Below are 26,655 nucleotides of genomic sequence, written 5' to 3'. Positions count from 1 at the left end.
GCTCAGAATTGTTCCCCCCATTCGCCACACACTCAATGGCAAAATTGAAAAGCTGCTCATATCTAGTTCATTCTTGGGACAGCTCGCTAGAGCGTTGGCAAAAAGCAGGCGTTTATCGAAAAGCCGCAGACATTCAGTACAATTGTGCTGCAGCCTCCAGATTTCTCGCGTTGCTGTCCTTGGGGAATCTTTGTGAAGTAAGTTTGATTTCGCTCAGCATCTGATATATTCAAGACGTCTTGTTCGTCATTGTAGAATGGCAAATTCTCAGCGGGACATACCTAATTACTGAAGATGCCGTTAAAGATGTTCATTGATGAACGGCCCGAGCCTAGTGGCACATACACAGGGCCCAAAGTTGGCATCAAAAGGGTTCACTGGAAACCAGCCCAAACCGACTGGTACATGCCCAGTGCTCCAAGTCGGCGCCAAAGAGCTTTTTCTCGAATAGCCGTTCGTTGAAGAGCGGCACGTATATACATATTACATGCTCCTTTACATAACTTGGTCCTTTGGTTGGTTGCGGACCTTGTTCCTCCAGCACAGCGGCACCATGCGATGCCCATTCGACAATGAACTCCTCAGCGACTCAGGTACTGGGGAAAACAGCTACATACATACATACATACTTACGTACATACATACATACATGCATACATACATACATACATGCTTGCATGCATGCATACATACATACATGCATGCTTGCATACATACATACATACATGCATGCATGCATACATGCATGCATGCATACATGCTTGCATACATACATGCTTGCATACATACATACATACTGTCACGTTGTAGTGACGATGAAGAAAACAGTGGCAAAACTGCGAATGACGAAACTAAGTTTTTATGTGGCGAACTTATGTGAACAAAGCAAGAACTCAGAGCCCAACAATAGTGGCGAACACAGTCGGTGATCGTCGAAATCTTATCTGCGGGTCAATCGCGTCGGTTTTTACACATGACTCATCGAAGGTTCTAGAGTAATCTCTGTTGCCTGCGTGTCTTCTAGATAGTTCTATACAATTGGCGTTCAGCGTATATGCAATCGGATTACACAAGGTTCAGTGACTACGTACAGCGGATCGAACCATCGGTACATTCGAGAAACTTCCGATACATGTAGGCGCGTCCTGCGCTGAGCGTGAACATCTGTTAGACTGTGAAACTCGGTCACGCGGTAAAGAACTATGCGTGTCAACGCTTCCCTCTTAAAAAGCATCGTCTCGATTCTACAAAGAGGAGAGGAAAAAAAGCAAAGGCAAGAAAAGTAGGTACCAAAGCAACAAAGTCCTAAACTTCGTTAGCACTCATAAGACGGCATAAGGCGCGCAACATAGATAGCTTGAGGGGGCGAGCGGCGCCGCTGTGATTGCGAAATACCGTCTGGCATGAGTTTATACTCCAATGCGTCAATGCATTGGAGTATTGTGAGTTCTGAAATAGCCTCGCAGTAGTTTTTCACTAGGTCTGCGTCGGCGTATCGGGATCCAAACCCAAACATGCTCTTGCGGCTGCTATTCCACGTAGCATCGTCGAATGTTTTAGTTCCGGCTGTTGTTCCTCTTCTTGTTCTCTTCTTGATGCCCAGCTGTCGGGCTTATAGGGCGCCACATAGATACGCGGTCACGTCGACATCGTCGTCGGTGGCTTGCGGCACTATGGCGTCGAGAGTCGTCGTTGGGTTCCTTACGTAAACCAGCTCGAACGACGTGGTCTGTGTTGTTTCTTGCACTGCCAGGTTTTACTTAAAGGTTACGTATGGCAGGACGGCATACCACATCTTGTGTTCGACATCGACGTAAACTGCAAGTATGTCGGCGAGGGTCTTCTTCATCCGCTATGTAAGACCATCCTTCTCGGGGTAGTATGCTGTTTTCCCGCGGCTTGTCTAATTATATTGCAAAATGATTTGGGCGAGTGCTACAGTGAGAGGCGTTCTTCTGTCGCTGATGAGGACTTCTGAGGCACCATGTCGCAGCAGCATGTTATCGACAAAGAATTTAGCGACGTCGGCCGCACTGCCTTTAGGTAGAGCTTACGTTTAGGCGTAGTGGGTAAGGTACTCGGTAGCGACGATGATCCTCTTTTTTCCAGATTTTGGCGTCGGAAAGGGCCCCAGCAAATCCATCCAGGTCTGCTGAAATAGTCGGCAAAGGGGCTCGATCGGCTGAAATAATCGCGACGGCCTTGTCGGTGGTGACATGCACTGCTGGCAGTTTCGACGTAACGGGCGATGTCGGCGGTCTGGCACGGCCAATAGTACTTCTCTTGCCGGGTACCTCAGAAAATCTGAGGTACCGGCTGTCTTATTGTTCAAGGCGTATCACAAACCCTTCCAAAGATGATACAATAACCTTAGCTGATTCTAGTGGATCAAGAATACCCGACGCTGAATGTCCCCGAATTCTAGACTCCGTATTCAGCAGTATTTCGTTCTATGTCCTGGTCCTGTCCTGATCCACTTGGGGCAGAAAATATAATTGAAGATCTCAAGATGAGGGGGGGGGGTCGTCAAGCCCTGGCCCAGACCTGGTTACCGCAAAGTTTTTGAAAAACACTTTTGTTTACTTATCTTTATTACTTTCAAAAATATTCCAGCAATCTTTGGACACCCATCGGCCCCTTGCAGACCGGAAAATTGGGAAGCTGTTTTCACTTCACAAGTCCTGCAGCAAATGCTCACCTCATAACTACCACCCCATTTCCCTCACTAGCATTCCTTGTAAAGTAATCGAACATATCTTGTTTTCTCATTTAGTTAAGCACTTAGATGATAACTCATTCTTCACCCGCGCACAGCACGGTTTCCGCAAACATTTGTCCTCTGCAACACAACTGCTTTCGTTCACTCGCGATCGTCATCTTATTCTTGATGAAGGTTCATGCGCAGACTGTGTTTTCTTCGATTTTGAAAAGGCTTTTGAGAAGGTATGTCACAAACTACTCATTTTTAAGCTTAGTAAACTAAAGCTTGACCCTAATCTGTTTGCATGGCTAGAGCACTTTCTTCTTAATCGATCCCTGTTCGTTGCAGTTAATAACCACTTCTCTACATTTAGCCCTGTTGAATCTGGCGTTCCACAAGTGTCAATGTTAGGCCCTCTCCTTTTTTTTTTAATTTATAGTAACGACTTACCCAATAAAATTTCTTCTAACATTGATCTCTTTGCCGGCGATTGCGTTATTCTTCGTGAAACTTCTGATGCCGCTGATACTAACATTCTACAAAACGACATTAACGCTGTCTGTAACTGGTGAGGCTTGTGGTTAATGAAACTAAACCAATCTAAGTGCAAAACCATGCGTGTAACCCGCCGTGAACTACCTCTTCCGACCTGTTACCTTAATAATACTGCCATGGAAGCAGTTACATCCTACAAATACCTAAGTGTCCATTTAATCTCTAATCTTTCCAGGTCTTTACCCATCGACAGCATAATCAATAAAAGCATTCGCATGTTAGGTTATATCCTCGAAACTTCTCTTTCGCTCCGTCATCAATAAAGTTAATTTTGTACAAGACGCTAATTAGGAGTAAAATGGAATACGCTTCATCAATTTGGGACCGATATGCTGAGACACTAATCCAGTCCCCCGCAGGGGCGTCTGCGTAAGCAGGCGTTTGGTGTGTTGCGACACCACGTACCCGAGCATACGAGGGTTGGAACCTCCCGCGTTTAGCCGTGCGTGGCTTAGCCGTGTCCGGGGAAAAGGGGATCGTGGGGGTTGAGCCGATGGCGGGTGTTTGGACCTTTACGGCCCCTTGGCGGAGGCAAGGGGCCTCGGCTTCACGTAGACGGCACCCCCGGACTGACCCACCCGGAGAAATCGGTAGTTGCCTTTTCCTATCTCTCTCTCCCTCCAACCTTCGTCTTTTTCTCACTTTCCATCTTTCCTGTCTTCTCCTAGCTTCCCTTACTTCCAAGTTTCCAGGCAGCAAGGGTTAACCTCGTGTGAATAGCCAACCTAGGTTATTCATATTTGGTTATATTGATGACGCATAGCTGGCGTTTACAGGACCTGTTCATACAGTCCCTGTAGCGTCCCCTCGTAGGGCTCCATGGTGGGTGGCTGGCGTTATTGCCGAAAACTACATTTTTCTATGGCAAGTTCCTTTCCTCCAATTTCTGATCGCCCTCAAAAAAGAGGGTGCACCGAAGATGTATTCCAGTTCTTTGGTCGTCAAAGACCGAACTTCCCACGGCACCATGTCATCCACTCTGAAAAATCCGATAAACAAGTACGAAATATCGCCCCTTTTCTAGTTTCCAAGTCCTTGACAGATGTCCTTGGTCTAGGCTACAAGGTATGAAGGCTGGCAAGTGGTGATCTTCGGTTAGAACTGCATGATCAGAAACAATACGAAAAGTTGCCCAGTCTATTGTCATTTGGGGATGTTCCATTGACAGTAACTCCTCACCGCACTCTGAACACCACCCGCGGCGTTGTGCCTGATGACGATTTGCTCCAGCTGACAGAGGCTGAGCTCTTGGAGGGCTTCAGTGAGCAGAACGTTGTCAATGTCAGAAGAATTAGGATGAGAAGGGATGGTAAAGAAATTCAAACGAAGCACCTAATATTCACATTTGGTTCAAGTATTCTGCCCGAGTCCGTAGAGGCCGGGTACATCAAGCTCCGTGTCAGACCATATGTGCAGAATCCCCTAAGGTGTTTCAAATGCCAGCGTTTCGGCCACAGCTCGCAGAGCTGCCGAGGCTGCCAAACATGTGCGAAATGTAGTGCCCTTGAACACGCCACTGAAGCATGTAATAACTCTCCCTACTGTGTAAACTGTGACGGGGATCACGCCGCGTACTCGCGGTCGTGCCCCTCATGGAAGAAGGAAAAAGAAATTGTAACTATAAAAGTAAAAGAATATATCGTTCAAAGAGGCACGAAGGCGGGTAGCATACCTGCCAAAGAAAAGCTTTGCCGAAGTGGCGCGTCAGGGGGCAGCGTCACAATGGCCTCCGGCGACTGTCCGACCCACAAATAGTGAGTCGGCAGTCACGCCATCTGCCCCCTCGGTGGTCGCAGCTAGCGCTGCTCCGCCAACCGAGCAGAAAGCACTACCAACCCCGAAGGTGGGAGCAGCCGAGACTGCCCCAACCTCCCCGGCCCCTTCCAGCGCTGGCAACAGCCGGCACAGCCAAACCCCTCAGGGAGCCCCACCGACCTCCAAGCTGGTGGGCGCAGGGGTCTTGCCCTCCAAGGCGGGACTCTCTCGGGAAACATCTCGCTCGCAATAGCACGTGTCCGGCGCCTCACAAGAGGCAATGGACGCTACACCTATTCTCAAGGCGCACCAAGCGCCTAAGGAGCGGCGAGCGAGGCTCCCTCGAACACTCCAGAAAGGGCAGAACCCCCGTTACAGGGCCTCGAAAAAGCTCTGTAACCTAAGGCATCACCTCCCTTTCCGTACACACAGCACTTATTTACATTAAATATGGATACAGAAATTATTCAATGGAACGTCAGAGGTCTCCTTAGAAACCTTGATGATTTGCAAGAACTCATCCACAAACATAATCGAAAAGTGCTGTGTTTACAGAAAACACACTTAAAATCCAAACACACAAAGTTTCTCCGTACGTATGTTACGTTTCGCAAAGATCGCAATGATGCCGTCGCATCATCGGGTGGCGTTGCGATTCTCACTCATAAAAGTATAGCATGTCAACCTTTACAGCTACGAACGCCCCTTGAAGCAGGGGCGGTGCGAGTTGTTCTGCTAAACAAACTCATCACTATTTGCTCGCTTTATATACCCCCACATTACAAATGAACTAAACATGAATTTCAGTCCTTTATAGATGAATTGCCAGAACCTTATGTTGTTCTTGGCGACTTCAATGCACACAATTACCTGTGGGCCTGTGGGGCGACCCTCGTATAGATGCGCGAGGACGTCTTGTTTAACAGTTCCTTTTCTCTTCTGGTGCTTGTCTTCTGAATAAGAAGGAAGCGACATACTATTCTCCTGCAAACAGAACATTTTCTTCAATAGATCTTAGCCTAGTCTCCCCGTCACTACTGTCTGAACTTGAATGGGAAGTTAACGACAATCCTTACGGAAGCGACCACTTTCCTATACTACTAGGAACATATAAAGAAAACGAATGCCTACCAGAGGCTCCTAGGTGGAAAATCGATACAGCCGACTGGGAGAAATTCCGAACTCTCACCAGGATCTCATGGAATGACATGTCCTCTTTAGGAATTGATGCTGCCGTGCAGTATTTTACAGCCCTCATTATAGATGCCGCATCTAAATGCATATCTGAAGTAAGTGGTTTCGCATGCAAACGGCGCGTCCCGTGGTGGAACGACGAATGTAGGACCGCCCGTAAGAAACAAAACAAAGCGTGGGGGTTGCTACGCGCCTCTCCCACTGCGGATAATCTTATTAACTTTAAAAAAGCAAAATCCGAAGACAGGAGAACGCGCCGACAGGCCAGAAGAGAGAGTTGGCAGAAGGTTTTATCGGGTATCAACTCTTATACAGAGGAGGGGAAAGTCTGGAACAGGGTTAACAGGATAAAAGGACGACAAACTTATTCACTCCCCCTGGTAAACACTCAAGACGATACCCTGCTTGAACAAGCAGACTCACTCGGGGAGCACTTTCAGAGCGCGTCAAGTTCCAAGAATTATTCAAGACCCTTTCTGAAATATAAACAAATAGAAGAATGCAAGCCACTCATAAGAAAGTGTCGGCAGAATGAACCGTTCAACCGCCCCTTTGGTATTGCAGAGTTGAGAGCTGCCTTGAGCGCATGCAAGAGCTCTGCACCGGGATCTGGCAGAATCATGTATGAAATGCTGAAAAACTTACACAATGACACGCAAGTTACACTACTTACACTTTTCAACACTATCTGGGACGCAGGGTACCGTCCGACCACATGGAAAGATGCCATTGTGGTCCCTGTTTTAAAACAAGGCAATCCTTCCTCAGTGGCAAGCTACCGCCCGATAGCCCTCACAAGTTGCATGTGTACGGTATTTGAAAAAATGATAAATCGGCGACTCATCCATTTCCTTGAACAGAACAAAATGCTTGATCCCTATCAGTGTGGTTTCCGAGAAGGGCGCTCCACAACCGATCTTCTTGTACGTATTGAAGGAATTATCCGGGACGCATTTATACATAAACAGTTCTTCTTATCGATATTTCTCTATATGGAAAAGGCGTATGACACAGCGTGGCGATACGGGATCTTGCGAGACTTATCGGAAATGGGCCTTCATGGTAATATGCTAAACGTAATAAAATCTACTTGTCCAATGGCACCTTCCGGGTAAAAGTTGGCCATGTGCTGTCACGTCCTTTTACACAAGAAACTGGTGTACCCCAGGGTGGCGTGCTCAGTTGCACACTCTTTATTGTTAAGATGACAACACTTCGTGCTTCCTTACCACCGGCCATCTTGTATTCCGTCTATGTGGACGACATCCAAATAGGTTTCAAATCCTGTAACCTCGCAGTGTGCGAGAGACAGGTACAGCATGGTTTGAACAAGGTGTCAGGGTGGGCAGAGAAAATGGATTTAAAATCAATCCTCATAAGAGTTCTTGTGTTTTGTTTACAAGAAAGAGAGTCCTGGTTCCGGATCCTTGCTTAGAACTGTGTGGACAACAGATACCTGTAAACAAAAAGCACAAATTTCTAGGTGTTATACTTGACAATAGAGTCACATTCGTCCCACACATTAAACGTCGTAAAGAAAAGTGTCTGAAAACAATGAACCTAATGAAACTTCTATCCCAGACTACGTGGGGTAGTGACAGGAAGTGCCTAATGAATCTTTATAAGAGCTTCATCCGGTCACGATTAGATTATGGTGCCGTGGTATATAACTCTGCCGCCCCAAGCGCGCTAAGGATGCTAGACGCTGTTCACCATCTAGGTATCCGCTTAGCCACGGGCGCTTTTAGAACAAGCCCGATTTAAAGCTTATATGCCGAATCTAATGAATGGTCTCTCCACCTACAGAGATCATACATCAGCGTTACATATTTCCTTAAGGTACGCTCTAATCCTGAACATCCATGTTTTTATACCGTTACCGATATGACGTGCGCTACACTTTTCAGCAACCGTCCCTCCATAAGACAGCCTTTTTCGCTGCGTGTGAAGGAGCTTAGCAATGAAATGCATGTCCCACTCCTCGAGCATCGCTTAATGCACATAATCAAGCTCTTACCTCCTTGGGAGTGGCAGGTGATACAACGTGACATATCCTTTATAAAAGTTACAAAGCACACTCCTGAGACCGAAATCAGAATGCATTTCCTAGAACTTCAGTACAAACACTCCTGCGCAGAGTTCTACACAGACGCTTCGAAGTCAAATGCCGGGGTATCCTATGCAGCCGTCGGCCCATCCTTCTCGGAATCCGATGTACTGCATCCGGAAACAAGCATCTTTACGGCCGAGGCCTACGCATTACTCTCTGCCGTGAAGCATATAAGAAGATCAAAACTTTCAAAAGCAGCGATCTATACAGACTCTCTAAGCGTCGTGAAGGCCTTAATGTCACTCTACAAACATAAAAATCCCGTATTCAATGAACTGTATTCGGTATTATGTAAAGCGTACTCATCTAACCAGAATATCATAATATGCTGGGTCCCTGGCCATAGGGGAATCGAAGGTAACGTTCTCGCGGACGACATGGCCACGTCAATCACATCGCAAGCTGTTAACCCTACCGCTGATGTGCCTGTCACAGACCTGAGGCCTTTCTTACGAAATAAACTGCGAAATCACTGGCAGTGCACGTGGGACGCGCAAACAAATAACAAACTGCACGTGATAAAGCCCCAGTTAGGTTTTTGGCCCTCCCCAACCAAATCTTGGGCGAACAGATGTCCTATTCTGTCGCCTCAGTATAGGACACACATTTGGGACCCATCATTTTCTACTTGCTGGAAGTGAACCTCCAACCTGTGGTAGATGCGGTGAGAGGCTGACCGTCCTCCATGTCCTCTTGGAGTGCCGGAAAGCCGAACCTGAAAAAAGAAACATTTTCCGCTTGCATACCGTAATTACATCCCTCTACACCCGGCTGTGTTTCTTGGTAAGGAACCGCTTTTTAACACCAAGGCAGCCCTTGACTTCTTAAAGGATGTAGTTCTACACGTTATAAGCCCATTAAATTCGTAGAGCATCCTCGCTCCAGAGGATGCCGCTGCGATAATTGTTTTGAATAGCACATGCCTCCAGGCCCTTGTGCTTCAAGGGCTCTAAGGAGGTAGTAGTGCTCTAGCAGTTCTTATAATCTGATATATTTTACCTATCGTATAATTCTTTTTATATGCATCTAAATGTTCATAGTACAAGTCATACGTCATCGCCATAATTTTATTATACAGATTTTACGCACTTTAGAGCGTATATTTTAAGGCCCCTTTACAGCCACGTCACACCAATTTCACAGTAGTCATAATTACACAGCAAACTCATTACCACATACATGGCGCTCTTTGGCCATACCTGGCCCTTGCGCCATAAAACCCCATACATCATCATCATCACTAATCCAGTCTCTCGAACGTGTTCAAAATAATGCCTCGCGCTTCATCCTAAGCAATTATAACCTCACCGCTAGCGTAACTACTATGAAAAACATCCTCCAACTTCCACCACTTTCTGCTCGTCGCAAATGCTCTCGCCTGGCTCTGTTTCATAAAATATACTTCCATAATTCATATCTGTGCGGTAATCTTATTTCATCCCCAACCTACATTTCTCCTCGCATTGATCATCATCACAAAGTTGGAGTTTTGCAGTGTCGCACTAGAGCTTGTCACGAGTCTTTTTCTTCCTAGGACGTGTCAAGAATGTAACCACCTTCCCGCCGCGTTGATTGCTATTGAAGACCAGGCGCGATTTCGTACGGCCATAATCAACAACATCGCTTCGGGCTTCACATATCTATGACTGCATCACTTGCTGCCTTCTTTGTTTTCTTTGTTATGTAACTTTCTTTTTACCCCACTCCCCCCTTGTAATACCTTGTGGTCTTGAGGGTATAATAAATGAAATGAAATGTCATATTCTTTCACTCTGAGGCTCCACGGCGCCAGGCGTCTTGAAGGGTCATTTAATTTCGCTAGCCAACACAACGCGTAATCGTCGTTGTCGGGTTTGACCGGTCTATTATATACGTAAGGACGGTATTTTGCTGTAGCCCAAATGATGGCGAGGCATTCCTTTTCGGTCGTAGAATAATTGCCTTCCGCTTTTGACTGCGACCAGCTAGCATAGGCTGTAACCCGTTCAAGTCCATATTTGTATTTCCTTTGTTCTAGGACGGCACCGAGACCCAGCCTACTGGCGTCAGTGTGGTTTTCTGTAGCGACGTTCTCATCGAAGTTCGCAGGTACCGATGGCTACTACTTGCGTCGTTTGAGTTCTTGAAGTCCATCTGTTTGCGGTGTTCTCCACTTGAACTCGATATGATCTAGTTATATGTGTCAGCGGTTTAGCGTTGCGTTAAATGTCCTTGACAAAGTGCCGGTAGTAGCCACAAATGCCTAACAGTCTACGCAATGCGTTGTCGATGGGTTTCTGAAAGTTTGCCATAACAGCTGTCCACCGTGTGTGGCAACGAATTCCAGATTTGCTGATGACGTGGCCCAGGAACAGGAGTTTATGGTGAGCGAAGCGGCAGTTTTCCAGCTTCAGAATAATCCCTGATGACTTGATGGCCTCGGGTACTGTCGCAAGCAGCCTGAGGTGATCTTGGGAATTTCCGGCGAAGTCGGTGGCGTCATGCAAGTAAACAGGACAGGTATTTCACTTCGATCCTGATAACACAGTGTACATCACGCCCTCGAACGTACAGACACCGAGCACAGTTCAAATGTCGTTACCTTGAAATCGTAGAGGCCGTCTGGTGTAATGAAGGCGGTCTTTTCGTGGTCCCTCTCGTCAACTTCTATTTGCCAGCAGCCAGGCTTCAGATATATCGACACGAAATAGTTAACATTGCCGAATGGATTTAATGCGTCGTCTATTCGTGGGAGGAGGTATACATCCTTCTTCATGATCCTGTTCAGTCGTCTATAAACGACGAAGAAACGTACAATCCTCCGAAATCAGTCTGTGTATAATCGGAGAAGACTTCTGAGCAGGGGGGGAGGGGGGTTGCTGCTTGCTCATGGGGAGACTTGGATTTATGCCGATGTCTGGTTCGGGTCATATTACAGTGACGATGGAAAGAATGGTCGCACAACTGTGAATGACCATACATTTTATTAATGTAACCTGTGCCCACAAAAGCAAGTTACAATCAACGCACAACTCAGTCGGTGATCGTCGAAACACAGTCGGTGATCGTCGAAATCGGATCAGCGGGTCAAGCGCGTCATCGAAAGTCATCGAAAGTTCCATAGTAACCGCTGGCTCCCGCGTGACTTCCAGAAAGTACTTCACAATTCGCATCGCGCATACATGCTTTCAGATTTGAGCTAATCGTAGCTATAAGCTAGGATTATCATAATGTTTCGTTTATGCGACGTAGCGCATGAGCATGAGCAAGGTTTGATTTCGAGGCTGCCAGGTAAAATCGGTAAGTTTTACCATCTTTCCAGGACAGTAGTTGCGAGAGATGTTTAAAAAACGTCATTGGCCATCTAGAACATCAAAAGCGTATGATAACGAGCGTCATTGATTCACTCCTCAGCTACTGGAAGTACCACTCCTGTTTTGATAGTTCATTTTCCAACACCATATAGCAAAATATTTTCGGCTCTAGTTGCCACCCTTTCCCGCTCAACGTAGAATTCACCGCCTTTGTTATTTCCACGCGTTGTATCGTTTCCTGCAATCAAATAACACGGAAACCATGCCCTCACTCCACAACAAAGGTACCAGCCATGCCACTTCCGTTTACCTGCATGCACAGTTACATTTAAAGAAGCGTTTTTTGAGCATGTGTTTAGAATCTACTTCCCACTACTTTGCCAGAGCAACTGAAGTCAAGTTGTTTATATCACTTCGTAAAACCTATTTATTCATGAAATTAGCTATAATTTCAAATGCTGTTTATACGTACACCATTTATGTAATGTCCTATAATGCATCATGTAAGTATAACAACAATATTTGGCCGAACCCCTCTCACGATTACTGTCAGCGGTAACCCGTTTAGCATTCAATCAATATTTCGACATGACATATTGTCATCGTCCAAATTAGTTTCGTATGACGCATGTACTGTGACGGGACGCCGCCTTCGCTCTTCCCTCAAAACATTTGGCTCAATCTAGCGCCACTGCCGCGAAACTTGCGCGTGCCCTTCGAAGCGCACTTGTGCCGTTACCGCACGGTAAAATATCATGTTGGTCAGCGTGAGTACATGGTCCCATTTGTTGAGTCCGCGTACCCATTAGCCCATTCGCAGCCAGTCTTACACATCAGTGTTGTTGTCGCCGGAAAATATGCCCGGGACCGGCAGTTGTATGAGCACAAGATGGGGTTTGGTGGTGATCGGTTCGGGCATGGTCAATGAAGTGGCTAACATACTGCCATCGTTGCTTTGAGTAGGCATGGCAGATGGAGCCAAAACCCGTTCGCTGTGTAGATCCGTCTTGAGCGTGGAAGAACCCTCACTCTCACCAAGATGCTACGGGGAGGACAGTATGTATATTATATATACAGATTTATACAGAAGGACGCTTCAGATGTGATTCAAGATGGCGACCGAACCACGCGAACATCACCAAGCATCGTCCTCGTCTCTCACTTCATCTTCATGGCTGACACCGCCTCGTAGACATATGTTTCATGCAGTTCACAAAGAAGATGCGAGCGCAAAGTTGCAGACGTTTTGTGACACGAGGGAGACGCTAAATGGTCATTTTCTCAAGTCGATTGTTCAGAACTATAGCCACCTGATCTTCTTTCTTTCTGGCCTTGCGTCAGAAGACTGGAACGATCCCGGAGCGAAAGCCAGTAGATTTCTGAAAGCATTGTCAAAATTCGAGAAATACTTCGTCCTCATGTTTTCGTGATTAGAAACAAGAAGGGTTGCGTTGCCTAAAGCAGCAGTGAGAGTTTAGGAAGCAGAAAAAGAATGTCAAGGCCGTCAGGGAGAGCATTAGTGGACTACGAAAGAAAGAATTTTGCCGATTTTTGAAGGAGACACACGCAGAGGCGCATGAACTTGAAATTAATGTTAAAGAGAAAGAAGCAACAGCGGCAAGGCAAAGTTAGGCTCAACGACGGTATGACAACGGATCTGTATTTCACGTGTTTCCATCGGCCGAGGACATGTATCGCCAGCGGCTCTATGAGGTATTGGACACCGTGCATTAGTCGTTGGATAACATATATGCACCTGAAATGGTACGGCAGCTGACACAGAGTTAGTAGTTTTCACTGGGAGTGGTGACAGCACGCACCTGAAGTTCTACGGGCAACATCTTGGTTCTGTGCGGCTCAAGTTTCACTGTAGTATGCTCATTGACATAGCAAGGCAGCGCAACATACCCTTCGAAACATTTCAGGATGTGGCAAAGACGCTTGTGGGCGATAACCGTGAGCAGCTGCGAGAAATTTTGCTCGAGGTGGCTGAGCTTGTCAAAATTGCTTTGGCTGTCCCAGTGGCTCCAGGCATATCTGAGAGATCGTTTTCATGCATTCGTCGCTTCAAAACGTAAATGATGTCAACAAGGGACAATCGTGGTTAAATCACATGGCAGTTCTCTATGTGCACAAAGAGCTCGCCCACAAAATAAATATCAGTGACATCGCGGGCGAGTTTATTCAAAGACCAAGTGTGCGCAGAAACTCACTCTCGATTGTGCGGTAACCTGTGTATAAAAGAACAGGGAACTTCACTACAGTATAACGCGCCAGCTTTATTCAAGCAGTCACAGCCCCTGACGTTATCTATTCCCATAAAATCTGCATTTTGTCGCTTCGGTATTGCAGTCTCAGCCCTTTGAGTTTTGTTTTCTTTTATTGCTTTGCATTGGTGTGTGGTACTGCTTTTACATTAATGAAAGGTGAAGCAACTATATTGTGCCTTACGTTTTTACATTCTTAGCTTACTATGGAAATGTTTGTAAAGCCCAGTGTTTGTTAGAGACGAATAATTTGAAATATATTTTTAATTTTTAGTTGCTAGCCTATTGTGTAAATGTCTTTTTTGTCTAATGGTTCTAAAAAACGAGTTTGTAATAATTGAATTGTTAGCTTGTTGAGGAAATGTTCGTGCTGCCCCGTGTTTTCTCCCACTTCGACTTGGGCGTCATTATTATCTACCAACTGCGTACATCTTTTTCAGTTTCTTTTCACATGTTTTTATTCAGTTCTTAAGAACCATGCGGTCAATCATTTTGGCATATCCACTGGACTTTAGGAACCAGTAAAAGTGATGTTTACATATATTGCCTGCCCACCTGTGTATATCACTTGCTAAGGGGCATGCGCGGGGGTGGGGGTACGAAGGAAAAACGAGAGGGAGCAAAGTGCCCCCCCCCCCATACGGCAAGTTGACAAACTCCGCGCCTACGGTTTCCACGAGCCGCATGAGACAGTTTTTCCGGGCGAACCGATATTTCATCAAATGAAAACACGCATACAGTTTTGCGCTCAAACGTCGCACCAGGGAGTATTGTAATCGTCGTTGACATTTAAGTACTATATTTATGTTTGTGCGTCCGGTGCAGATACACACAATGCTGGGGCGTCATTGCTGCTTGTTCTTCAGTAAGAGTCTGGATAAAAACTTTTGCTGTGCACTGTTTCCTATAGAAACACTGGTTCTAGATAGAATCGACCCACCAATGTCACGGTGAAGTTAGCCTAAAGTCGCAATTAAGGGAATTCCTTGTCGGCTACTTTAGTGTATTACTTCTTTCTATTCTGGCTTCTGGCACTAAAATCAAACTATGAATAAATAAACGTGGCGTAGTCAGAAGATAACGTTTCACAATCAATGGCAAGTTCTTCTCTTTTAAAGCGAATAGCTTTCCTTGGTTATTTGGAGCTTTCTTCTTGTGGTCGAACTTGCACCACCTTTGCATAGGCGCTGGTGCAAGGCTACGAGGTCTCGCGTAACATAGTCACGATGTACCCCACTCGAGAAAATAGGAGGAAGAAAGCTCTCTGGTTCTCGAGCTGTCAGCTGAACTAGCCAGCTCTGCATTATCCCTTGTAAATATATGTCATGTTAGTCTCCAGTATTATTGATTTGTTCGCGTAACATTTTGGTGTACGCTGCCGTTCTCTGTCCTCACCACGGAACTCCGCACGGGCCGCACCGTCCTGCTTTGCGCCAGGGCTCCCGGTGACGACACCTCGTCTCCTTCTACACCTGCGACCCTGACAACAACGTACGTTACGGTTACCAATCCCCGCGATCCTGGCATATTCTCCAGCCCAGGTAATGTCGACGTTGAAGACTACCTCAGCCTGTATGGGTGTCGTAGCCAAAAGAACCGCTGGGACCCTACCATTATGCTAGCGAACGTCCTATTCTATTGGGCGGAACTCGTGCCTGGTTCCTGACACACGAGGACGAGATCTCTACCTGGGATGCTTTCAAGGAGAAGCTCAGTGCCTCGTTGAAAATGCCACCGGTTGGCAGCTTGCTGCTAGAAAAGTGTTTGCTACACGAGTTCAGTTTTCTACTGAATCGTATGTCGTGTACGTACAAGACGTGCTCGCACTTTGCCGGAAAGTTCACGAGAAAATGACCGAGGTTGACCAAGTCGGCCACGTACCCAAAGGCATCGCGGATGACGCGCTCAACTTGTTGGTCTTCAACATTGTGTCCACCATCGAAATCATTGTCAAGGAATGCCGCCGCTTTGAGCTCGCGAAAAGCCGCCGTGTCATTCCCGGCTCCCTAACGCGGCGGCGACGTCATCTTGCGTCGACCTTACCACTTCATCACAATTAAATGAACACGTCAGACATATTGCACGCCGCGAGCTCGACGAGGCCACAAGTCCTGCGCCGTTCCATTAACGCCTCCTTGAGCCCACCACTGACCGACTAGCCCCAGCGAACTCTCTAATTCAGGCAGTTGTGCGGCAAGCATTTGCAAATCTAGGTTTTTTCTGCCTGCTCTGTCTCCCAACCTGACGCGCGACTGGTGCCGACTGCTACGCCTCAGGGTGATCTGTATTCCCCTCCCAGATACCGTAACCCTACCAAGTGGAGAACTCCTGACAAGCCAATTTGCTTCCGTTGCCTCCGCATTGGACACATTGCTCACCACTGCCGCACCTCCTGGATGTCGCCCTATTCAAGCTCGTTTTCACCGTCTCCTCGCCCATATGCCGACCCACGCCGTTACTCGCCTCGCCGTATGCCTCCTACCTCTGACGTATATGTCGATGTCAGTCGTCCTGCTCGCTCGCCGTCACCTCAGCTCCGTCGGCCCCCCTCGCCCCAGCCACGCCGCTATTCGTCGCCGACTAATTATGGACCCTCCTGGATGGAAAACTTGACCATGCAGCTCTTAGAGGTAGTGCTGCGTCATGTTTGTTCGTCCTGTCCAAATCCTGCATTGACGCTCCTCACCAAGAGGAACCTAATTGAAGTAGACGTAGATGGTGTTTCGTTGACGGCATTATTTGATACTGGAGTTTAATTGTCCATAACGAGCGCTAACCTGCGTCTTCGCTCTGAACCTCGACGGCCCATTACGTCCCATAATCGCTCCGGACCTCTCACCTGACCACGCAGCCGCCCTATATCGCCTTTTGCTTTTCTACCGCGACATATTTCACACTGACAACCAACCACTTGGTCAGACGTCACTTGTTAAGCATCGGATAATTACTGGTGTTGCTGTTCCCATCCACCGCCGATCGTATCGCTTGTCAACGGCAGAGCGGCAAGTTATTCAGCAGGAAGTAAACAAGATTCTCGCTAGAGGCATTGCTGAGCTCCCGTCGAGTCCTTGGGCGTCACCGGTCGTGCTCGTCAAAAAGAAAGATGGCACGTGGCGTTTCTCCGTTGATTACCGCCACCTAAACTGAAATACTAAAAATGACTTTCACCCTTTACCACGAATCGACGACACCCTTGATTGTCTTCACGGCGCAAAATACTTTTCGCCCATCGGCTTTCGATCTGGCTATTGGCAGATTTCCGCCAATGAACAAGACCAAGAAAAAAAACGCTTTCTTCACGCCAGATGGCCTCTACTAATCCAAGGTTATGTCGTTCGGTTTATATATGCCCCCGCCATGTTCGAACGGATGGTCAACTGTCTGCTTCAAAGTTTCAAATGGTCAACGTGCGTTTGTCAGCCCATGTCACCGACGAGCAGCGCCGTGACCCGTCTTTGCGTATCATCATTGACCGCCTGGAATCGTCACTTGCCGGCAGTTTTCATCGCATATTCACACTTCAAGATGGCGTACTCTACCACAATAACGTTCACCCCGACGGTCCTGCACTACTTCTTGTGATCCCTAAATAACTTCGCTCGGCTGTCCTCCACGAACTTCACGACCTCCCCACTGCCGGTCACCTGGGTGTGTCACGTACCTACGACCGGATCCACCAACGCTTCTTTTGGGCAGGGCTTGCTCGCTGCGTGTGAGAAATGCCAGCGGCGCAAGACACCATCGACGCTCACTGCTCGGTACCTTCAACCACTCGACATTACCGCGGAACCATTCTTTCGGGTTGGTTTGGATTTACTTTGCCGTTTTCCTCTTTCTACCTTTGGGAACAGGTGAATTTTTGTGGCCACGGATTGCGGCACGCGTTATGCCATCACCCTAGCGCATCGTACAAGCTGTGCCACAAATGTCGTCGATTTTCTTCTATGCCACTTGCTTTTATTACATGGAGGTCCGCGACAATTTCTCACAGACCGTGGTCGGACATTTCTATGAAAAGCTATCGCGGAAACCCTGCAGTCCCGTGCCACTATGCACAAGCTATCCAAGTCATACCATCCGCAAACAAATGGCCTCATGGCGCCTCTCAATCGCACTCTGACAGAGATGCTCGCGAAATATATCTGTTCAGACCACACTGACTGGCACCTTGCTCTACCGTTTCCCCGCAGGGGCGTCTGCGCAAGCAGGCGTTTGGTGTGTTGCGACACCACGTACCTGAGCACACGAGGGTTGTACGCTCCCGCGTGTAGCCGTGCGCGGCTTAGCCGTGTCTGGGGAAAAGGGGATACTGGGGGTTGAGCCGATGCTGGGTGTTTGGACCTTTAAGGCCCCCCGGCGGAGGCAACACACCCCTTTGGCCTCTGCTTCACATAGACGGCACCCCCGGACTGACCCACCCGGGGGAAATCGGTAGTCGCCTCTTCCTGTCTTTCTCTCCTCAAATCTTCGCCTTTATTTCTCACTTTTTGATCTTTCCTGTCTTCTCCTCTTTTCCATTTACTTCCTTTCTCCACGGTGGCAAGGGTTAACCTTGTGTATGTGCCCTCCCTTGGGTATAATATATTAGGTTATAGTGGCAATGTACGGTTGGCGCCTGCAGCCTTACGCCTTAAGTCCTGCAGCGTCCCCATGTTGGGCTCCGTGGTGGGTGGCCGCCATTGCTGCCGAAAAGAAACTGAAATACTATGGAAACACCCGTATTTCCCCGCCTTCTTGATCGTCACCCTCAAAAGAGGGGACGCACCGATGACCTAACCATATGCTTAAACAGAACAAGAGAGACATATCCGAAATACCATGTTGTGCACAGCGAGAACTCCGAAAAACAGGCCAGATTCATTTCCCCTTTCATAGTTGCAAAATCTTTAACCGAAGCCATAGGGTCAGGTTACAAGGTAACGAAAATGGCTAGCAGGGACCTTCTCCTAGAGATCCCTCAGAAACATCAGTACGAAAAGCTTGGCAGCGTTGTAACATTTGGTAACATACCAATTTCCGTTACACAACACCGAACAAGGAATAGCTCATGGGGGGTGGTGTCAGAGGCAGACCTCCTAGACTTGACAGAAGCTGAACTCCTGGAAGGATGGAAAGAACGAAATGTCACTGATGTAAAACGTATTATAATTAGACGAGACAACAAGGAAATCCTCACTAAGCATCTCATCCTAACATTTGCATCCAGCGTGCTGCCAGAAACCATCGAAACAGGATACATCAGATTAAATGTTCGACCATATATCCCCAACCCTAGAAGGTGTTTCAAATGTCAGAGGCTTGGCCATGGCTCGCAGAGCTGCCGTGGTCAAATAACTTGTGCGAAGTGTGGAGTCCAGGGCCACCCCTCCGACAACTGCAGTGGCACACCTCACTGTGTGAACTGCAGTGGAGACCATCCGGCCTACTCACGTTCCTGTCCGAACTGGAAAAAAGAAAAGGACATAATCACCCTGAAAGTCAAAGAAAATATTTCCTTTAAGGAAGCCCGTAAGAGGTGCTCACCTTTCCACAGCACACCTTATGCTGATGCGGCGCGTCGGGGGGCAGCGTCGCAGCGGCCAATGCCAAGTACCCAGCCCGCGTGCATCGAGCAGGAGGTACCTTTGGCTCCTGCCCCCAGGGTGGAAGTAGGTAAGCCTACTCCATCCAACCAGCAACCAGGCCAGGCTACCCTTGGGTTGCCGGCCCCACAAGACTTATCTGCGGCATCCTGCGCTACACGCAGCGATCCCGCAGGACCGGTTGCGGCCACGAAGGTAGGCGCAGCCGAGGCTGCCTCAGCCTCCCCGGCCACCTCCAGCGCTGGCAACAGCCGGCGCAGCCAAATCCCTCAGGGAGCCCCATCAACCTCCGGGCTGGTGGGCGCAGGGGTCTTGCCCTCCAAGGCGGGACCCGCTCTGGTATCTTCCCGCTCGCAAGAGCACGTGTGCGGCGCCTCACAAGAGGCAATGGACACTACACCCATCATCAAGGCGCACCAAGCGCCTAAGGAGCGGCGATGCTCGCTCGAACGCTCCAGAAAGGGCAAAACTCCCGTTACAGGGCCTCGAAAGGGCTCTGTAATTTAATCTCTGTAATTTTCATAATCACTACTTCTGTTTCTGTACACACAGCACCTACTGATATCCAATACGGATACACAAATAATTCAGTGGAACATCAGAGGTCTTATAAGAAACCTTGATGATGTGCAAGAGCTTATCCAAAAACACAATCCAACAGTGCTGTGTCTACAGGAAACACACCTAAAACCACAACATACAAACTTTCTCCGACCGTATGTCAAGTTTCGCAAGGATCGCGATGATGCAGTCGTATCATCAGGCGGTGTTGCCATTTTGGTTCATAAAAGTATTTCCTGTCAGCGTTTACAGCTACAAACGCCCCTTGAAGCGGTGGCGGTTTGAGCTGTTGTTTTAAATAAACTCGTCACCATTTGCTCGCTTTATGTACCGCCACACTTCAAATTAAACAAACATGAATTTCAGTCATTTATAGACGAATTGCCAGAACCTTATTTCGTTCTTGGAGATTTCAATGCGCACAGCTCTCCAAGTGGGGCGACTCTCGTACAGACGCACGAGGTCGTCTTGTTGAACAGTTCCTTTTTTCTTCAGGTGCGTGCTTGCTGAATAAGAAGGAACCCACGTATTACTCCCTAGCAAACAGAACCTTTTCTTCTATTGATCTGAGCATAGTTTCCTCGTCCATTCTGCCTGAACTCGAATGGGAAGTTATGAACAATCCTTACGGAAGCGACCACTTCCCCATACTATTAAGAAGACTTAAAGAAAACGAATATCCGCCACAGGCTCCCAGATAAAAGCTTGACACAGCAGACTGGGAGAGGTTCCGAAACTTAACTAGTATATCATGGGGTGACATGTCTTCTTTAGAAATCGGTGCTGCTGTGGAGTACTTCACAGCCTTCGTAATAGATGCCGCATCTAAATGCATACGTGAATTAAGCGGCTCGGCATGCAAATGGCATGTCCCGTGGTGGAACAATGAATGCAGAATCGCACGTAGGAATCAGAACAAAGCGTGGGGGTTGCTACGCGCTTCGCCCACTGCAGAAAATCTTGTCAACTTTAAAAAAGTAAAATCCCAAGGTACGAGAACCCGCCGACAGGCCCGAAGAGAAAGCTGGCAAAAGTATCTATCGAGTATTAACTCGTTTAGGGATGAGGCCAAAGCCTGGAACCGAGGTAATAGGATTAGAGGGCGGCAAACATATTCAGTCCCCCTGGTAAACACACAGGGCGATACACTGCAAGACCAGGCAGACTCACTTGGGGAATATATTGAGAGCGTGTCAAGTCCAACAAATTATACACAATCTTTTCTCAAATACAAACAACCAGAAGAACGTAAGGCATTAATAAGAAAAGGTCGAGAGAATGAGCCTTACAACCGTCCTTCTTGTATTGCCGAATTGAGAGCTGCCTTGAGCGCATGCAACAGCTCCGCACCAGGATCTGATAGAATCATGTATGAAATGCTCAAAAACTTACACAACGACACGCAGGTTACACTACTCACACTTTTCAACATCATTCGGGATGCAGGGTACCTTCCGACCGCATGGAAGGAAGCCATTGTGGTCCCTGTTTTGAAACAAGGCAAGGACCCTTCCTCAGTGGCAAGTTACCGCCCGATAGCCCTCACAAGTTGCATTTGTAAGGTGTTTGAAAAAATGATTAACCGGCGACTCATTCATTTCCTTGAACAGAGCAAAATCCTTGATCCCTATCAGTGCGGCTTCCGAGAAGGGCGCTCCACAACTGACCATCTTGTACGTGTAGAAGCAAATATCCGGGACGCATTTGTACACAAACAATTCTTCTTATCCATATTCCTCGATATGGAGAAGGCGTACGATACGACGTGGCGTTACGGAATTCTAAGAGACTTGTTAGAAATGGGTATCCATGGAAACATGCTTAACCTAATACAAAGCTATCTGTCCAGTCGTACCTTCCGGGTAAAAGTCGGCAATGTACTTTCACGACCTTTTATGCAAGAAACGGGTGTACCCCAAGGAGGCGTGCTCAGCTGCACACTTTTCATCGTGAAGATGAACACGCTTCGCGCTTCATTACCACCGGCAATCTTTTATTCTGTCTACGTGGACGATATACAAATAGCTTTCAAATCTTGTAACCTCGCAGTCTGCGAGAGGCAGGTACAGCATGGCCTGAACAAAGTGTCAATGTGGGCAGACAATAATAGATTTAAGATCAATCCTAACAAAAGCTCTTGCGTTCTTTTTACAAGAAAGAGAGGAATGATCCCAGATCCTTGCTTAGAACTATGTGGACAACAAATACCCGTAAACAAAGAGCACAAATTTCTAGGTGTTATACTAGACTACAGACTCACTTTCGTCCCCCACATTAAACATCTTAAAGAAAAATGTCTGAAAACAATGACCCTAATGAAACTTCTATCCCATACATCGTGGGGTAGTGACAGGAAGTGCTTAATTAATCTCTATAAGAGCCTGATCCGTTCACGATTAGATTATGGTGCCGTAATCTATCACGCTGCCGCCCCGAGTGCGCTAAAGATGCTAGACTCTGTTCACCATCTAGGTATCCGTTTAGCCACAGGAGCTTTCAGAACGAGTCCCGTACAAAGTTTATATGCAGAATCGAATGAGTGGTCACTTCATATCTAGAGAACGTATATCAGCCAAACATATTTTCTGAAAGTCCACTCAAATACTGAACATCCCTGTTTTAATACCGTTAATGACATGACATATGCTACTCTTTCGCAATCGTCCCTCCGTAAGACAGCCTTTCTCGCTGCGTGTGAGGGAGCTTAGTGATGAAATGCATGTCCCACTCCTCGAGCTCCGCCTAATGCCTCCAGCTAAGCTGCTACCTCCTTGGGAGTGGCTGATGATACAATGCGATATATCTTTCATTCAGGTTACAAAACACGCTCCAGAGATTGAAATCCAGATGAATTTCCAGGAACTGCAATACAAACACTCCTGCACGGAGTTTTACACAGACACATCGAAGTCACGCGAGGGGGTGTCATATGCAGCCGTCGGTCCATCCTTCTCGGAATCCGATTTACTGCATCCGGAAACTAGTATCTTCACGGCTGAGGCCTACGCAATATTGTCGACCGTGAAGCATATAAGGAAATCAAAACTCAAAAAATCAGTTATATATACGGACTACCTTAGTGTTGTGAAGTCTTTGATGTCGTTCTGTTAGCACAAAAATCCTATAATAATTGAACTCTATTCCGTCATATGTAAAGCATATGTATCTAACCAGCATGTGATTATATGCTGGGTGCCTGGCCATAGGGGCATCCAGGGTAACGTTCTAGCGGACCAGATGGCCACATCAATTGCATCACACACTGTTAATTCTACCGCTGCAGTCCCTGTCACAGACCTGAAACCTTTCTTAAGAAGGAAACTGCGAAACTACTGGCAACGATTGTGGTACCTGGAAACAAATAATAAGTTGCATGTAATAAAGCCACAATTAGGTTTCTTTTTCCCAATACATTCTAGTGTTCGTCATTCGTCATTAGTCATCGCCATAATTTTATAGCACGTAGATGTTACGCACTTTACAGCGACAATTTTTAGGCCAGTTTACAGCCAAGTCACATCTCCATAATACATCGTCAACATCACCACTTGTCATGGCGCTCTTTGGCCAAACCTGGCCCTTGCGCCATTCAACACCACATATCATCATCATCATCGCTCTACCGTTTGTAACATTTGCTTTTAATTCTTCGCGCCACGACACAGCCGGTCATTCACCATTTTTCTTCCTGTTCGGCCGAGAACCAGCACTGCCCCTCGACGCAACCCTCCGTGTTCACGCGGCGCCGACCAGTCAATATGCACTTTGTCACGGATCTCCTCCGGAGAACACTCTGGCCGAAAGAATGGACTAGGCGACAGGTGTACCCACACAGATGCACATTTAATACAACCCACGCGACACGAACAGCAGCACACAAACCTAACAAAACTAACACACAAGATACAAAAACTATCAGTACACACGAACCGGTAACACTGCCACTAGCGTTCTATTGAGAGTGGTTGGCGTTCGTGCTCACGTCTGGTTCGGTGCGGATGTGGCGTGGTGTGGGTCCCGTAGCCGGCGTTGGAGTGGCGTTCGACGTTCGAGGGCTGGCGTCGCTGGAGGCGTCGTTAGTTGCATCGTACACGCTCCCGGTCAAAGCGCCCGTGGAGGTGTGGCCGATGATGTTGGCGTTGGGGTACCACCCGGAAGAGTGGCAGCAGCGGTAGAGACACCCCAGGCCGTAGCAGGTGGTAGCGTCCTCCGTGGACTACTCCCCGGGACCGGCTCAGGAACGGCAGGAAGTCTGCGGTGCAAAGCCGTAGAACACGAGCTCACCGGAGCAGTAGCCGGCGTCGCTCTCTTCCAGTCGAACCGTCCCTGACCCGCCGTCTCTCCGCTGCGTTCTTCTTCCCCCCCGTGTCTCGCCCTTCGTCGGCCTTTTATAGCCTTGACGTTAGTCCACGTAATCCTTCTCTTCGTCTTCTTCTCTTCTCCACCAATCATCGCTTTCCATCTCACCGGATACTTCTCCACCAATCTTCTCTTGTCACCTCACTGAGAACTTCTTTTTTATCTTCTTTTGTCTTCGGTAATCCACGTCATTCTTAACGCCATCCTCGTCGTCTTCTTGAAACCTTTCTTCGTCTACCATTTTATTTTATCTTCCCTCTTATATGTGACACACTTGCAATATGCAATTTACGCAAGGTAAATTGCCCGTGACCACCTTCTGAAATCTCGAGAGAGTCAAATACGTTTGTACGGCTGGCGGCACAGAGACGTGCACTTCCCGCCTGGTGCTTTGGCGCTTCTATGGTCTCCATCGCGTCAGGTGGGCTTGTCACAAAACTGCTGCCTCCTTACACAGGCCCATACTGAGTGCTTCGTGCCATGACCCCCTCCACCTACGAGATCGCCCCCTGACGCCCTATCTGCTCCCCAGTCCAGTGACATCGTGCACGTTATATGACTGAAGCAGTATTACCCGCCCACTAATGACATTTAGACGCTCCATGACGTCACTTCTGCCGCCGGGGAATTATGCTACACGCGTGTGGTATTTGATTGTTTCAACGAGACGCGTGGGTGCCATCACTCGAGAAAAGGGGAGGAAGAACGCTAATTGTTCTCCAACTGTCGGTTGAACTGGCCAGCGCTGCATTATTCCTTGCAAATATATCTTGTAAATAGACTCCAGCTTTATACCTTCGTTCGCGTAACAATATGTGAATTGCAATATGTGCGGTTAAGTAACTAAATAGAAAGCTAATTAGTGATTCTTGTTAATTAGTTGAATATGTGCTAGTAATGTCCGCCTCTCTAAACAAGCCAGCTCGAGAACAAGAACAATGCTATGTATCGCAGAAAAAAATTATGGGGTTTTACATGCCAAAACAACGATCTCATTATGAGGCATGCCGTAGTGAGGGACTCCGGAAATGTGGACCACCTGGAGTTGCTTAACGTGCACCTAAATCTAAGTACACGGGCGTTTTCGCATTCTCCCCCATCGAAATGCGGCCGCCATGGCCGAGATTCGATCCCGCGCCCTCGGGCCCAGCAGCTCAAAACCATAGACACTATACAAACACGGTGGGTTGTTTCTGCCACAGCGAATTTCTAAAAATGATGTAAAACGTAGGGATGATCACCCCGAACAAAATACAAAGGCTATAACACGAAATATAGAACCAAAAACCATATTCTGCAGGGACACCAGCAATATTTATACGCAGGAGATGGACTTGAGGTTCTATGAGGTCAAGCCGAAGCAAAAACCAAATTATTGCTATGGTGGGACTCAAATTTAATTTTAAAGCGAAAGCCTTTCTAGGCTCATTGTGAAGTTTGTGTGAGCAAACCTTGCCGCTGGAGTGTCCGGCGAAGCGTCATCACGCCAAATGAAGATAAATTAAATAATAAAAATATTTGATAGTGAAAATAAGTGAATGATAACGTTATATCGGAGATTGGTAGAGGTTAATAATGACGATAATGGAAGAGATCATGAAAGAGAATAGTCTAGAGGAATTTGAAATCCAACAAGTAACGCCGGAAGAAGTAAAGAAAGCCTTGGGAGCTATGCAAAGGGGGAAGGCAGCTGGGGAGGATCAGGTAACAGCAGATTTGATGAAGGATGGTGAGCACATTGTTCTAGAGAAACTGGCAAACCTTGTATACGCAATGCCTCCTGACTTCGAGCGTACCGGAATCTTCGAAGAACGCTAACATAATCCAAATCCATAAGAAAGGGGACGCCAAAGACATGAAAAATTATAGACCGATCAGCTTACTGTCCGTTGCCTACAAAGTATTTACTAAGGTAATTGCAAATAGAATCAGGAACACCTTAGACTTCCGTCAACTAAAGGATCAGGCAGGATTCCGTAAAGGCTACTCAACAATAGACTATACTCACACTATCATCAGATGATAGAAAGATGTGCGGAATATAACCAACCTTTATAAATAGCTTTCATTGATTACGAGAAAGCGTTTGATTCAGTCGAAACCTCAGCAGTCATGGAGTCATTGCGGAATCAGGGTGTAGACAAGCCGAATGTAAAAATACTGAAAGATATCTATAGCGGCTCCACAGCCACCGTAGTCCTTCATAAAGAAAGCAACAAAATCCCTATAAAGAAAGGCGTCAGGCAGGGAGATAAGATCTCTCCGATGCTATTCACAG

This window comes from Dermacentor andersoni, chromosome 6 (genome assembly GCF_023375885.2).
Source record: "Dermacentor andersoni chromosome 6, qqDerAnde1_hic_scaffold, whole genome shotgun sequence".
Taxonomy (NCBI): domain Eukaryota; kingdom Metazoa; phylum Arthropoda; class Arachnida; order Ixodida; family Ixodidae; genus Dermacentor; species Dermacentor andersoni.
This window is presented reverse-complemented; position numbering follows the sequence as displayed.